Source organism: Miniopterus natalensis, chromosome 8 (assembly GCF_054644295.1).
Source record: "Miniopterus natalensis isolate mMinNat1 chromosome 8, mMinNat1.hap1, whole genome shotgun sequence".
Classification (NCBI taxonomy): domain Eukaryota; kingdom Metazoa; phylum Chordata; class Mammalia; order Chiroptera; family Miniopteridae; genus Miniopterus; species Miniopterus natalensis.
In genome coordinates, this window is record NC_142088.1 from 50994075 (window position 1) to 51010157 (window position 16083).

The following is a 16083-nucleotide window of genomic DNA, read 5'->3' on the forward strand; positions in this document are numbered from 1 at the left end:
ACAAAAGACAGGAAAGTCACCCAAATTCAGGAAAATATGTAACCAATAGACACACTGAAGTGGATTTAGTTGACAACTAATTCAAAACAGCTACTATAAATATGTTGAAAAACTTGAAGGAAAAATGGCTCAACAAATAGGGACTCTCAATAGAGAAATGGACACTAGGAAAAAGTACCTGTATAGTTCCAAATATTGCCAACCTAAATGGAAATTTTAGACCAACAGAAACTATCCAATCTGTAGAATAGAAAGGAAAAAAGACTGAAGAAAAGTGAGCAGAGCTTCTGAAACTTGTGGGATAGCATGGAGAACAGAAAGGGAAGGAGGGTTGGAAGGGTATATAAAAATATTTGAAGAAGCAATGGCCTAAAAGTTTCTAAATTTTAATCTATGGATTCATGAAACTCAGAAACCTTAAGTAGAATAAGCATCAGAACAGCCACAACTAGATACATCATAGTCTGCTGAAAGAACAAAGATGAAAACATTTTGAAGCAGCAAGAGAATAATTCATCATGTACAAAGGAACCACAATAAAATTAACAATTGATTTATCAGAAACAAAAAAAAAGTAGAAGGCAGAGAAGGACATGTTCAAAGTGCTAAAAGAAAAAACCTCTCAGTCAAGAATTATATGTCTAGGAAAACTGTCAAAATGAAGGTGGAAGTCCTCATAAATGGATCTATGTTGAAAGTGTGCTAATTACTGCACAGGACCCATACAGCTGCCAGCTTTGAGTGAAGCCCAAAGCAAAAGAAGCCTGTCAGACAGATGCAGGACAACTGGCAAGTCAACCATCTCTATTTGTGAAGCATCTCTTGACTCAAAGCCAACCCTGAGCATCAAATGATCGCCATACTCAATGCTATTTAAAATACTAGATTTGAAGTTCTCCCCCCAAAATATTACCTCATTCTTTAAAAAATATACATATCTGTATTGATTTTTAGAGAGAGGAAGGGAGAGAGAGAAACATTGATGTGAGAATGAAACATCAATTGGTTACCTCCTGCACACCCCCTACCAGGGATCAAGCCTGCAACCTGGGCATGTGCCCTGACCAGGAATCAAACTGGCAATTTATCTGTGCGCAGGATGACACCAAACCAACTGAGCCGCACTGGTCAAGGGTTATTACTTTATTAATTCCAAAGTTCTATGTCTACTTCATAAAGGTGGCAATAAACTGACTAGAGCAGTAGCAGAGAGAAAATAAATCACATGCAAGAGCCCTCCCCTCATCCTGTCCTCTAACCATGGTACCTGACCCTTTCCATTCCCGGGGTCCTGTTTCCTTTATACACCAGGTCAGGTGTCACCACAGAGCTTCCACACAGCTGGTTACAGCTATTGTGCATCTCTGCAGTTGGATTGGGGAGCAAGTCAACAACACCTGCTAGTCACTTTGTCAGGAACCAGAAGTCACGACTGCTATATTTTTCTGTAGTTGAATAGATTTTTTTAAATAAGAAAAAAAATGATGAAAATAGATGCAAAAAGCAATTGACAAGATCCAACATTTATTCATGATAAAAATGTTAAAGAAGTTAGCAATAAAAGGGAATTTCCTCAATGTGATAAACTGTATTTATGAAAAACCCACATCTAACATCACATTTGTGGTAAAAGGCTGAATGCTTTCTCTCTAAGATTGAAAGCAAAATGATCTCCACTCTCATCTCTTTCATTTAACATTGTACCAGAGGTTTTAGCAATGTAATAAGGGAAAAAATAAAGGGGTATAGATTGGGAAAAAAATTAAAGCTGTCTTTATTCACAAATGACATGAGCCTATACACAGAAAATCCTAAAGAAAAACAAACAAACAGTAATACTAGGAGTAATAAATGAGTTTAGCAAGCTCACAAGATATAAGGGCAATATGCAAAAATCAACTGTATTTTTATATGCTAGGAACTAGCAATTTGAAAATGAACTTTAGAAAACAATTCCATTCATAATAACATGAAAAAGAATATGCTACTTATGAATAAATTTTAGAAAAGAAGTATAAGCCCTGGCCAATGTATCTCAGTTGGGCATCATCGTGTGCACAAAAAGGATGCCAGTTCCATTCTGGTCAGGGCACATGCCCAGGTTGTGGGCTTGATCCCCTGTAAGGGGTGTGCAGGAGGCAGCCCATCAGTGTTTCTCTCTCACATCTATGTTACTCTTTCTCCCTCTCTCTCTAAAAATTAATTAAAAAATCTTAAAAAAAAATGTATAAGACCTCTGATCTATAGATTTAATGTGATCCCTATTAAAATCCCAGCAAGCACATTTTGTAGAAATTGACCAGCCAGTCTTAAAATGAACATACATAAGAACAAGAACATCCCAAAAAAACAACAAATTAGGAGGAATTACAATATCCAATTTCCAAACCTATTATAAAGTTATAATAATAGAATATAGTATCAGCATAATCATAGCCATTTAGATCAATGACACAGAATAGAAAGCGTAGAAATAAGTCCTTACATTTATGTCAATTCTCAACAAAGATGCCAAGGTAGTTCAATGGTGAAAGGGATGTCTTTTCAAGAAATGTTGCTGGGATAATTAGACAACCATATGCAAAATAATGAACTTAAACAATTACATAACGCAGAAAAATTAACTCAATATACGTTGTAGACCTAAGAACTAGTTATAAGACTTCTGGAAGAAAACATAATACAGCATCTCTGTGACTTTGCTTTAAGCAAAGATTTCTTAGATATGATACCACATTGTGAAATTGATAAATGGGACTTAATAAAAAAAAGTTTTGTTCTTCAAGACAGTAAGAAAATATAAAGATAGGCTACAGACTAGGAAAAAATATTTGCTAATCATAATTGATAAAGGACATAACTAGAATATGTAAAGAACCTCTAAACATCAAAGTAAGAAGGAAAGAAACTCAATTAAAAATGTGCAAAATATTTGAATGGGCATTTCACCAAAAGTTATATAAATAATTAATAAACACATGAAAAGATGCTTAACTGATTAATCATCAGGGAAATGCACCTTAAGACCACAATACAGTACTACTACACAACAGCTAGAATGGATATAAGCAAAAGATTGATAATACTAAGTAATGACAAGAATGTGGGAAAACGAGAAGTCTCATAGATTGCTGATTGGTATATCCACTTTGGAAAATTTTTTGATAGTTTCTTAAAAATATAAATACAAACTTATCATATGACCCAGCAATTCTACTTTTATAAACCCACTAATAATAACCTATGTCCACACAAAGACTTTTACATGAATAATAACAGTATTATTTCATAATAGGAAAAAACTAGAAATAATTCAAATGTCCACCAACTAATGGTTAGATAAAATGTAGCACAATGGAATAATATTCAACAATAAATGAACTACCCAAACATGCTACAAAATGCTAAGAGGAAAAAAGCTAGCCACAAAAGGCCACAGTTTGCATAAAGCCATTTATATAACCCCCCCCCAAAAAGGAAAAAAATGTAGAGGCAGAAAGCAGATCAGTGATGACCTTGGGCTGGGATGGAAATATTGAATGCAAATGGTTATGACAGAAGTTTTTCAGGCGATGGAATGAATGGTGGTAATGGTTGCAGAATTCATTTTTATAAATTTTATAAATTTATACATTTATTAAAAGTAATTGCATTGTACTCTTAACAATGGAAATATTTTTATAGAATGTAAACTAGGTCTCAATAAAGCTATTACAAATAAAAAAATAAATAAGTACATGTTAAAACTCATTTATGAACATTCAATAAATTTGTGGGTTTGGGGGGGGGGAGTTATTGCTGTTTTTAATTTGGAAACAATTTTCTAACATGGTTTAAAATCTTCCAAATGGATTTCAGTGGATTTAGACCTCATTTGTTAAACATTAAAGAAAAAAGAAAAAAAACTTTGCAAGGAAAATTTATCAGGGAAGTCAGAAATTTACTAGAAAAAAAACTAAACTACAACATTTTGGTAATTAGTGAATGAAATTGAAATTTGAGTATTATAATTGAGTGTGTGAAGCCAATTTGCCCTACTTTCCTGTCTCTTTTTCGGTATCTATATTAGCTCTTATAACCCTTGTAATCAAGTATGGGAATAATCTAAACCTAGACTTTGAATTCTTCTGTTATCAACTATTATAACCAAGATTTTCAAGGTACTGCAACATTTTCCCATCACTTATCTCTCACTAAAATTTATTATCAATACTACGTACTTATGGATTTTTGTGTATTTGTGTTTTATAATTGCATAATGTTAACACAGTATTACACTTAAAGAATTTATAATAAATTTTAGAAGTGTGTGCTCAGAGATGTTTAGTAATAGAGGTATGTGGTTGAGAATGTTTGGAGACCTCAGTTTTACAATACCTTTTAGTTAAATGTACATTCTTTCCTTCTTGTTTTGGTTTGTTTGGTTTTTTGTTTTGTTTTGTCTTTAAGGTTTTCTTGTCTGTCTTCTCCAGGTAGTAAGATTTAGTCTTTGGAAGACCACATTCTAATCTTTTTCTTTGTCTTGGACATCACTTAGCTCATGTACCTCCAGTATGTTGCACTTGAATCTCTAACATCATCACAGACACTGATCCAACTTGAGAGAAGGCAGTGAAATATGGAGTGGTATTGAGAAGAGAGAGTATTCTTTTTTGACACATCCAAATGATGTGAAAGTGAGACATAAATAACAAATATACAATACAAAGAAGGCGAAGGAAATTGCTATAAAGTAAAGAATATGAGAAAAGAAAAAAATCTACCACACAGAATTAATGTGTAATATATGGTTAGTAGAAAACCTGATTTCAAAATCCTAGGCTTTCAATAATTTACTATTTGACCTTGGAAAAGCTACTTATTTTTCCACTGCCTCTGCCCCACGTCTATGAAAATGAGGCTTAATATACTTCTCCATTCTCACAAACATTAATTATTAACCTTTAAACTTAAAAAAAAAAAAAAAGTAAGATATGTAAACTTCTGAACTTGTAGTCTGAGTATGCTACTATCCCTATATCTGACCATAAACAAAGGGGTCTTTGGGACCTAAGAATTTATCTCAGAAAAGGACTCCTCCTTTCTACTTTACAGACTTTTCCTTTTCCTTTATTCCTTCTTTTGTTAACATTAGGTAAACATTTCTTTATTAACTAACATAGTCTGAACTACTATAGATAACATAATCATGAGAATTTTATTCTTATAAATCTCCTCCCTTTTTTGAAACCACTATAAACAGTTTTCTCATAGGCTCATGTTAGGCAGTATATCATAATCACATTTGTCAAATATACTTAAATGTAGTATTTTAATCCAATGTTTGATTCAACTATCAATTTTCTGAACTCATAGAATCTTAGAGCTGGAAAAAAACCTTAGAGATTACAAACCAGCATGAAAACTAACCATAACTACCACACTAAGATTCTATCCATTCAACCATATCAATCTCTTTAATAAAGAAATAATATCATTTAGACATTATGTTGTGTTTTCCAAATATATGTGTGACTAAATTTTCCCAAACTAAAATAATAATTTAGAAAATTTTATGAGGATAAAACAACAGAGGAAAAAAATATGCAAGTTATACCAAGAATTCTCTTCCTTGCATGTATAAATCACTGTTTTATCTATACTGCTCTTCTGCAACGTTATTTGACTGTTAAGAAGATGATAACTCCAGGTATTTCGTATTTAATCTTCAATATGTAATCACTATAGCTATTTCTTATGTTCTTGGAATTGAATCAAAATCTATTGAGTGCTACTTCTGTGTTTTAAAAGCTGATATCCTTGGTGGAAGAGCCCTGAGCTCAAAGTCAGGAGATCTGGTTAGGCTCTAGCTTTCCCCATGCTACCTGCTTTTTCAAGTCTTGGACAAAGCATTGAATCTCTCTGGCCCTGTGCTTACTGACCTGTAAAACGCACCAGTCAGAACAAAATATTTTCTGGGCTTAGATTAATTCTTTTATAAAATTAAATACTGCATGATCTCACACTAAATCTTGGCTTTGTTTTCTTTTGAAAGAAATTCACCAAAAATGTTTATCACTTTACTATAGCCCTTAAGTCTATTTCCATCACCTTCTTTGTTTTCATTTTTCCATAAATTCTCTCTGAAAAGACTTTCCCCCTTTTCTTTGTTCAAGATCTGCCTCTCCCCTTAATTTCCACTTGTATCTTGCCTTCCTTTCCCTCCTTCTAGGACATTATCTTCACCTTAACAAGGGAGCAGCTGTTTAGGGGGGGTGGGGAGAAGCATGACAGAGTTCTTTCTATCCACTTCTATGCATGTTGAGGAGCACCACCTGCGAGTGGTCAGCCTTCACTGAGCGGGAATTGAACAGGGATATTAGGTGCATGGGCTGTGGAGCCAGATTGCTTGGGTATGCGTCTGGCCTCTGCCACTTAGTGGCTGTATGTTCTTGGACCTCAGCTTCCTATCTGGCAAAATAGGAATGGCAGTGTTACCCAAACATTCCTGTGAGAATTAAATGAATTAAAATAGATAAAGCTCTTAGGATAGTGCCTGGCTCATAGTAATTGCTCAATAAATGTTGACAATGATTGTACCCCTTTATATAAACCCTCATAAAATGAGAATCACTTCAGCACAGGGTGAAAGAGGAAAGCTGAGGCACAAGGATAGCTCTGGGTGAGTAGAACGTTGTGTCTTATAGTTTGGGGACCTTTTGTGACAACATTCTATTCCCTGCTTCTTGCCCTTTCCCTTCCATCCTTCTGGGATGTAAATGTTGGGCAAAATCATGATGAAGAGGAAGCCCCCAGCATGATTTGTGGGTGATGTGCCTTTCATTTAAATTGCAGGGGTAACGATAATGGCACTTTTTCTCTAAATAAATTATTTGTTTGAAATGTGATTTTTTGTTTTCTGTCATAATTCTGAGCTGGCATGCTATAATTATTATACTTTAAGGCATTAAAGAAAATCTCAGGAACTGTCCTTTGGGCAGGCTTATTTATATAATACTCCATTTGAGAAATAGCACTGGAAAAAAGCTGTTCTTAGCAAAGAATGTTAATTGATGAAAACATTTCTTTGCTAACAATCTGAGGGAAGCAATATGTTCTTAGCACTTTCAAACTATTAAATAGAATTAGCCATTCATGAAAAAAACACAATTATTTATTTTCAGTATTACTTTTACCAAATTTTTGGTTTTGGTAATGGGATAATGGAGCTCTTCTTAAGTTTTTTATCAAAGCAGGTTTTAAAAATATAACAGCTCCTTTAATGAGGAAAAGGCAACCAAATCTAATAAGCAAGATTCAAATTTGGGTGCAAAGCATACTTTCTACCTCAATATTTAACTATGTTAGTTTTTCAAAGAGAGGGTGCTTATCCATTTTGATTAAGGAGTCCCATTAACTGAATGTTCTGTAGAGCAAACATAACAAATGTCACATAAAAAAATAAAAGTACAGGAAAATATTTTTACTCAAAAAAGCCAAAATTCTATAGAATTTAGAAAATTATAGTGTTACACATACCTGATGAACATGGAAGATATTGAGTCTGGATAAATCAATGAGTATTTCACATTTCTTCACACTCTTCTAGGATGGAAAAAAAAACACATAATACTAAACAATATTGACCAAAAGTTAATTAGATATGTACTTTTTCCAGATCATAAATACTGTGTTTGAAGTTCAAAAAGAAATATATCAACAAAAGTAGGGATTAAAATTCCCAACCCATAGGATGGCACATAGCAAAGAATTTATCTTTTAATAAAACTCCTTCAGGCTATTTTATTTCAAATACTAACATAAGAGAAAAAGTCACATATTGCATGATCATGTACAAAATCAATATACAGCTTAATAACAAATCTATTTTAAGATGGGCAATTTTCCAAAGAAAACATATGAATGGCTAACAGGTAAATGAAAAGATGCTCAACATCACTAATCATCAGGGAAATGTCTATCCTTACACCTGTACCACAATGTCTTGATCTTTGTACCTTTTATGGTAATTCTTGAGATAGTGTGTTTTCCAATTTTGTTCTTCCTTTTAAAATTTATTTTGACTATTGTAAGTTTTTTGCCTTTCCAGATAAATTTTGAAATCAGTTTGTCAACTTACATTTTTTAAAACAGCCAACTGGGAAGTTGATTAGGTTGGCACTGACTCTTATATTACTATGGGGAAACCTGAAAACAACATCAATTTTTGACCCATGAACATAGTATATCGCTCCTTTTATTTAGATCTTCTTTAAAATCTCTTGGAAATATTTTTTAATTTTTAACATAGAGATCTTAAATGTATATTTTTATGTATCCCTAAGTATTTCACAGTTTTGATGCTATTGTAAATGTTATTTTTTTATTTCATTTTCTAATTGTTCATTGCCAGCATGTAGATCTACAACAGATTATTGTATATTGTTTTTATATCCTGTGACTTTGTTAGACTCACATATTAGTTTCAGTAGCTTGTGGGGTTTTTTTTTTTTGGATTCCTTAGTATTTTCTATGGACATAGTATACTGTCTTTTAATAAAGGCATTGTTCTTTCCAAAGTCTGCACTTTATTCCATGTTTCTTTCCTTTGTACTTGTTAAGATACCAGAACAGTGTTGATTAGGAGTTGTCACAGTGAACATCATTGCCTTATTTCTGATTGTAAATGGAAAGCATTCTATCTTTTACCATTCAGTATCATATTAATTGTAAATTTACAAATATGTTTCGATTTAAGCCTACCATCTTGCCATTTTTTTATTTGTACCATCTATTCTTTATTTTCTTTGTGTTTTTCTTCCCCTTGGATCAATTGCATAGCTATTAGTACTCTAATTTTTTAATATAACAGCATTTAATTACATCAGTTTCCCATCAACACACAAGTCATTTGATGATAATTATATTGGCCATTTCCATTAGTTGGCAGGAGAGTCTTCCATTAAAGGCTCCCTTGGTTTCCATTGTATCATTATTCTTGCCCAACTTAGTTCATTTTCAGCCTGAAGAATCACCTCTTCTACTTCGCCACCCTAACGGTTGTCTTCTAACTTTTTAACATCTGATTCTGCTTTAACCATAGCCTGCTTCTCATTTATAATCTGTTCTGTATACTCTCTGTATGCTGCAGTTTTAGGGATTTGCTCAAGAACATCAAGAATCTTTGTATACCATATTCTTAGCCTCTTGTATGGACTCTTACACACAGCCAATCCCACAAGACCAGGGGTCATCTTCAGGAAGCCCACCATGATAGTGCCTTAGTGTTCTATTTTTATTTCTATTATGTTTTCTCAGTTTATCCATTATATATGACTCTTATCATACAATATTTTCATTTCCCTCCTATTGTTTGCCATTGTTCTAATTCCTTTTTCATCCTCATATGATATAAACACCACTATATTTATTTTCCATCTGCTATTATTTTTTCCCCACCTGAAAAACTTTATTTAACATTGCTTGTGGTACAGATCTCCTGGCAACAAAATCTTTTAGCTTTTTTTTGCCAAAAACTTTTTTGTTTTGCCTTCATTCTTGAAAGATATTTTCACTGAGTGCGTAGAATTCTAGGTTGACAGGTTGTTGTTTTTTCATCTAGCACTTTATAGACCTTGTTTCATTGTCTTCTAACTTGTCCAGTTTCTGACAAGTTTGTGATCATTGTTATCTGTGCTCCTCTATATACTATGTGTTTTCCCCCTGCCCCCTCGGCTATTTTTAAACCTGGTTTTCAGGCTTTATGACTGATTTTCAGGAATTTGATTATTATGCCCTTGTGTGGTTTTATTCAACTTTGTCATGGTAGACTTGGGATTTGTTGGAATTCTTGAATCTGTGGTTTTGTCATTTTCTTCAAGTTTGGAAACATTTTAACCCTTCTTAAAATATTTCTTTCTGTTTTTCACTTTCTTCTAGGACTCCTCTTACATGTATATTAGTCTTCTTGGTATCCCATAGACCACTGTGGCTCTGTTGATTTTTTTTTTTACCCCCTTTTTTTTTCTTTCTCAGCTTTATTTTGGATCATTTCTATTTTTATATCTTTAAGTTTACTGATTTTTTCTTCTGCAGTGTTTAATCTGTTGTGAATGCTGTCTAGTGGAATTCTGATTTCACATACTGTATTTTTTAATCTCTAGAGATTCCATTTGATTATTTAAAAAATATACATGTCTAGCCCGGCCGGGTGTGGCTCAGCGGTTGAGCATCGACCTAGGATCCAGGCGATCGGGGTTCGATTCCTGGTCAGGGCACATGCCCGGGTTGCAGGCTCGATCAATGACTCTGTCATCATTGATGTTTCTGTCTCTCTCTCTCCCTCTCCTGTCCTCTCTCTGAAATCAATAAAGATATATTTTTTTAAAAAATAAAATAAATAAATAAATAAATAAATAAATAAATAAATAATAAATATGTCTTTAGATTTCAGAGAGAGGAAGGGAGAGGGAGAGAGAGTCAATGATTGGCTGCCTCCTGCAACCCCCCCCCCACTGGGGATCGAGCCCAAAACCCAGTCATGTGCCCTAACTGGGAATCGAACCTTGATCTCCTTGACCCTAAGTCAATGCTCAACCTCTGAGCCACACCAGTTGGACTCATTTGATGCTTTATCTTACTCTCTTTTGTTTATTTTCTTTTACTTATAGCATTTATTAGTCCTTTTTTTCAAGTTCTTAATTACTAATCCTGCCAGTTTTGCCATTTCTTTATGTATTTCTCTACCAATTTTTAATCTGTTTATGTTTTCTGCTTCTTGATATTTCTAGTGCTTTTTGAGTGGATACTAGACGTTGTGAATGTTATATTGTTGAGTGTCTTGATTTTGCTGTCTTACTTTAAATTAGTGTTATATCTTGTTTGGCAAGCAATTAAGACTTGTGGATCAGGTCAAGGCTTGTTTTAAGCTTTGATAGAATGAATGCTGAGTAGACTTTGAACAAAAAAAATTTAGCCTTACTACTAAGGCATAATGTCCTGGAGTCTCTACTGAATGCCCAGGATAATTAACAAGGGCTTTCCACTCAGGCAGGTCAAAAGTAGAAGGAATGTCTCTCATCTCTGTGTGAACTCCAGTAGCTGCTCATTTTATATCTTCCCATTCAATGTTTGCTTGGACTTGGACTGTTTTCTCCTTTGTACCCACTTCTTAGTAGTCATCAAAGACTCAAAAAGAACCCTTTGCAGACTTACAGAGCTGGATTTTTTGCATAGCTCCTTCATTTTGGGCACTCTGCTTCACAACTTCCAGATGTCTTAGTTTCCCTGACTGCCAGTCTCTGACTCCTCAAGACTACTAATGCTTGACAAACCCACTCCTTATTGCACGGTCTAGAATACAACTCTAGGCAGAGAGCCAAGGAAATCATGGGTCCCCCTCAGCTTGTTTCTCTTTTCTCAGTGACCATGAACATGGTCTGCTTGTTTTCCAAAGTGTGAAAATATGGGTTTCACATAATTTATCCAGTTTTTTAGTTGTTTACAGTGGAAGAGTAAACCTGGTCCTTGATACTCCATCATGGTCAGAAGTAGAAATCTGGTTTGCTATTCTTATTATTGTTATTACTGTCTTAATCCCTTAGAAAAACCTTTCAACAGTTTGTATTTTTTATATGTGTATGTGCTTATGCATTAAATATTACTGGCTCCTTCTTTCTTAAGAGATTGTCTTACACTGGCTTTTGGAATACACACTAATCTGATTTTCCTCCTTCCTTTCTTGCCATTTCTTTTAAGACTTCTTTTTAGGCTCATCATCCTCTTCCTGGGCATAATATCTTGGAAATTTTTAAGGCTTTGTTGTAGATTCCACACCCCCACCCCCTTTAAAAAAAATCTCATATTCTGCCCCCGGGACGTCTTACCTATAACAACATTACAGGTCGCCAAGGGCCCTCAACCTTCTATCCCCAGCCTAGACCTCTCTTACATACTCTAGATCCTTCTGCCTTTTTGGATGTCTCTAAGGCAACTCAAAATCTAGTTAATGAAATTTTGTGATCTTCTCACATGCCCTAACTCCTGCCCCCAAACCTGGCCCTTTTCAGTGTTTTATTGTTCAGTGAATTATACCTCCACCTTATCCAGTTGTGTTGGTCAGAAACAAGGGAAAGATCTTGAACTGTTTCCTTTCCTTTATACCTCTGCCATCCATGAATGTGCCTCTTCGTATATTCTCTCCATCAGCAAGTCCTGTCAGTTTTAACTTCAATTTTTTTTTTACTCCATCCTTTGTCACCATTGCCACTAAATTAGCCCACAACAAATATCATCTCTCATCTGACCTACTGTTACAGTCTTTTAACTGGCCACTATATATCCTCTCTAATTATCCACCCAAACCTGTTCTCAATTCTTCAGTCTAAAGTGATCTTCCAAAATGCAAATCTAAGCATGTCATCTTAAATCCTTCCTCAATGGTTTCTCATTGATTTTACAATAAAGACCCTAATCCTAAACAAGGCCTAAAAGGCTCTAATGTTCTGGCCTTTGCCTACTTCTTTGTTCTCTTACCACAATAGTTCTCGCTCTATTCCCCAGACACATTGGCTTCCTTTTAGTTCTTGGATGATGTCACCTTCCTTCTTCCCATAGGTTCTCAGCATATGCAATTTACCTTTGTTTGAAATGTCCTTTCCCAAATTCAAATCACACCCTTCTCCAGATTAATTAATCCCATTTATCTATAGATTTCAGTCAGGTCATCTCTTCAAAAAAGTCTTCCTGCCTGGCCGGGTGTGGCTCAGCGGTTGAACATTGACCTAGGATCCAGGAGATTGCAGTTTGATTCCTGATCAGGGCACATACCCAGGTTACAGGCTCGATCTGCAGTCGGGGGCGTGCAGGAGGCAGCCAATCAATGACTCTCATCATTGATGTTTCTCTCTCTCTCTCTCCCCCTTCCCCCCTCTGAAATCAATAAAGATATATATATATATATATATATATATATATATATATATATATGTGTGTGTGTGTGTGTGTATATATATATATATATATATATATGAAAGTCTTTCTTTCTCTTTAAGCACACACTTTGTGTATAATTTTATAAAACTAATGCTATCACTGCCACTTTGTCTCCAGGAAAAATAAGCTTCATATCTTCAGCACTAAGCACTTCATAAATATATGTGAGTGAATGAAAGAAAATTGAGTCAATGATTGCCTTTTTATTTTTATTAGAATCATGAGGATGATACATTCTAAGTAAAATTTATTGACTACTTTATGAATTATTGTCTAATGTGCATCATTTCATATATTCTAAGTGAGTTTATTTCTAGCCTTTAAAAACTGAGAATAATAGCATTGAGGATAACAGCATAGAAGAATTTAATTTCAAGTAAACTTTCATTATGAGGACAAATTTCTAATTTTTAAAAAACTTGGTAAAAGATTCTCTTCCATGTTGCTGTTTGCCACTTGTCTTTCTGGGGGGAGCGGGGTGGGAGGAAAGGCCTAATTTCAAAATATTTCAGTCAGTTTTCAACTGTACAGATTATGTATTTTCACAAGGGAGGTGATAGTATCCAGTTTTGGGTGAGGGAAATGAACATGTACAGGTAGTCCCGACATCTCTCCCCTCTCACACACATAACTCCTGGAGCACCACAGACTGACATTGTCAGTGCATTTTCATTGGCCAGTTTAGTTGCCACTATTATCTCATATGTACCTAGTCCCACACTCAGTGCTTTAGAGTGTCATGATACTCCAAAAACAGTATTACTAATGGTGCAAAACATACATTACTAATCCTATTTTACAAATTGTCAGTGGAGGCCTAGAACAACTAAGTGAATTGCTCAAAGCCATATTTAGTAAGTATCAGAGACAGAATTTATGACGCTCCAAAGCTTTTACCCTTACTGCTATTTCTTTGTGAGCCAAAACTTGGCTCTATCATGGAAAATTGAGAATTGTCTTTAAATCTGTCTGTTCCTCAGACTTTATGACATCAAATTCAGTGAAAGGACTATCATGTTAAAAGAAATAAAATGTTTCTTTAAACTTCTATGACTCATTCTTATATAACCTTTCCACAGTAATTAAATTTTTATACAGCTATTTCATGATTTATTATGAGGCATTGTGATTTTCAATTCTTTGGAAATCAATATAATTATTTTGATAGTTGCTTGTTTCCAAATATTAAAAGCTAAGTAATTTAAGCATTTTTGCTCAGTTAGTTAGAACATGATCTTGGTATTGATCAGCATAAAATCCCACTGACCTCCAATAGGAAAACCCAGCCAAAAGCTAATACTAATGCTAATTCTGGCTCACATTTGAATTATTTTCTTCTCTAATTGTAAAAAACAACACACAAAGCCAAGTTTACATTCTGTTTCTATATGACCCTGAATAAAAATGGCATGGAAGATGACTTTTATAACTCCTTTCACTCTTCTAAATATTAAAATGTATTTTTTTAGCTTGCATGTATTTATTTGCTCACTCATTTGTTCATGTAACAAACATTTATTGAGTGCTTCCTACATTCCAGGCATCATTCTAGGGAATGTAATGATCAAGAAGACAGACAAAATGTTTGCACCATAGAGATTCTATTCTAGTGGGGAGAAATAGACAACCAAACAATGAAATGATGGTAACTGCTGATAGGAAAAAGGTATTCTGATAAAGAAGGTTAGGAGAAGGGGCAGGCTATTTTGGACAGAATGGTCATATAAGGTCCTCTGGTGAGGGTGACTTTTGAACCAAGACCTGAATTATGAGAAGGAAAAGCTGCCAGAACTACTTTCCAAACAGATACAACAGCCCTACAGGCAGGAATGACCTTTGGAGGAACCAGGAACAAGGAAGGTGCTGCTAAAACATAGTCTGTAAGGCTAGAAAAAGGAGTCAGGGGCCAGATCTTGAGGAGTTCAAATAAAATTAAAGTTACCCTCACTTTCTTCTGAAATAGCATTATTGATATTATATTAACCTTAGAACTAACTTTATCTTCCTGGCACTATTTATTAATTATGCCATGGAGAGAGACATATAGTATAAAATTTTAAGAATTGAAAGATTCCTTAGAAATTACCTAGTCCAACCCCTTAATTTTAGAGACAAGGCAATTTTATCCCAGAAAGGTAAAGTGAGTTGTAGGAGATAACTCAGCAAACCCAGACAAGCTAGGTTTTGATCTCAGGCTTCAGTATTATGAGGTCCCGTTCTCTTTCCAGAAAACCAGTTTTTAAGAAAACATTAAAAAATTTTTTTATTTATGCTATTTCTGTGGCTCTCTTGTTTTCCATTAGATTGTTAAAAAATAATAAACATTCATAATTTAACCAGTATTTAAGTATAGTTAATTGTTTTACATTTGGATTATATATGTTTTTTTAATTCATTGGCTAAATTGTTATAATTATAAGAGCAGAATAATATGGATACAGATACTTAGTATTTATCTGTTATTTTGCTTTCATTGTACCATCTGCAGAGGTACTTAACCTGGTGTTCTTATAGTCCAAGGGGTCCACAAATGGGTTTTGAGGTCCTGCTAACCCTCCGAAAAAGTGTACAATATTTTATATGCTTGTGAGTATCATTTCAGATCCCCAAGAAACAGACATGAAACAGGATTAAGCGAACTCAGTTTATGGGGAAATGCCCATGGGGGATAATGGAGAAGGAGCAGGAGTAGGTAGAAATGAGCTCAGAAGGCAGGTCTGACATTCGCGAAGGGAGAAAGTGAAGGAAGGATTGGGTAGAGGGTCTGAAACTTCAGTCTAGCTCCAAGAAAGTCTCAGCCAAGCTGGCGGACTGGGAGCGGGGCAGTCTCCAAGCAAAAGTTGCTCATTGGAGGCATCTTGTGTTGGGCAGAAAGGCACTGGCACCAGTACCCCTGCCATGCTTTGTTACTGGCTCTGAGTAGCCCCAGGGAAAGTGTGGTTTTGCTGTGAGCACTGTAAGAGATACAAGGGGACAGCAGCCAGGACTTTCCATCAACTCTGCTCCAGGCAACAGTTGTCTGGAAGGAGATCTGAGTCATGCACATCCAGGGCCACCACACTGTGCTTCTGTGCATTCCTCTGGGGAAAGTATCTGTGGCTTTTGTCATAT

General features: G+C 34.8%; 1 protein-coding gene and 1 pseudogene across 1 annotated transcript in view; one reads left to right on the forward strand and one right to left on the reverse strand.

Annotated features, from left to right (window-relative positions):
* The window catches only part of CCDC148 (coiled-coil domain containing 148), a 70706-nt gene that overhangs the window by 5798 nt on the left and 48825 nt on the right, over window positions 1–16083 (forward strand). The window lies entirely within an intron of this gene.
* Window positions 8901–9251, reverse strand: LOC107531143 (NADH dehydrogenase [ubiquinone] 1 alpha subcomplex subunit 5 pseudogene; annotated as a pseudogene).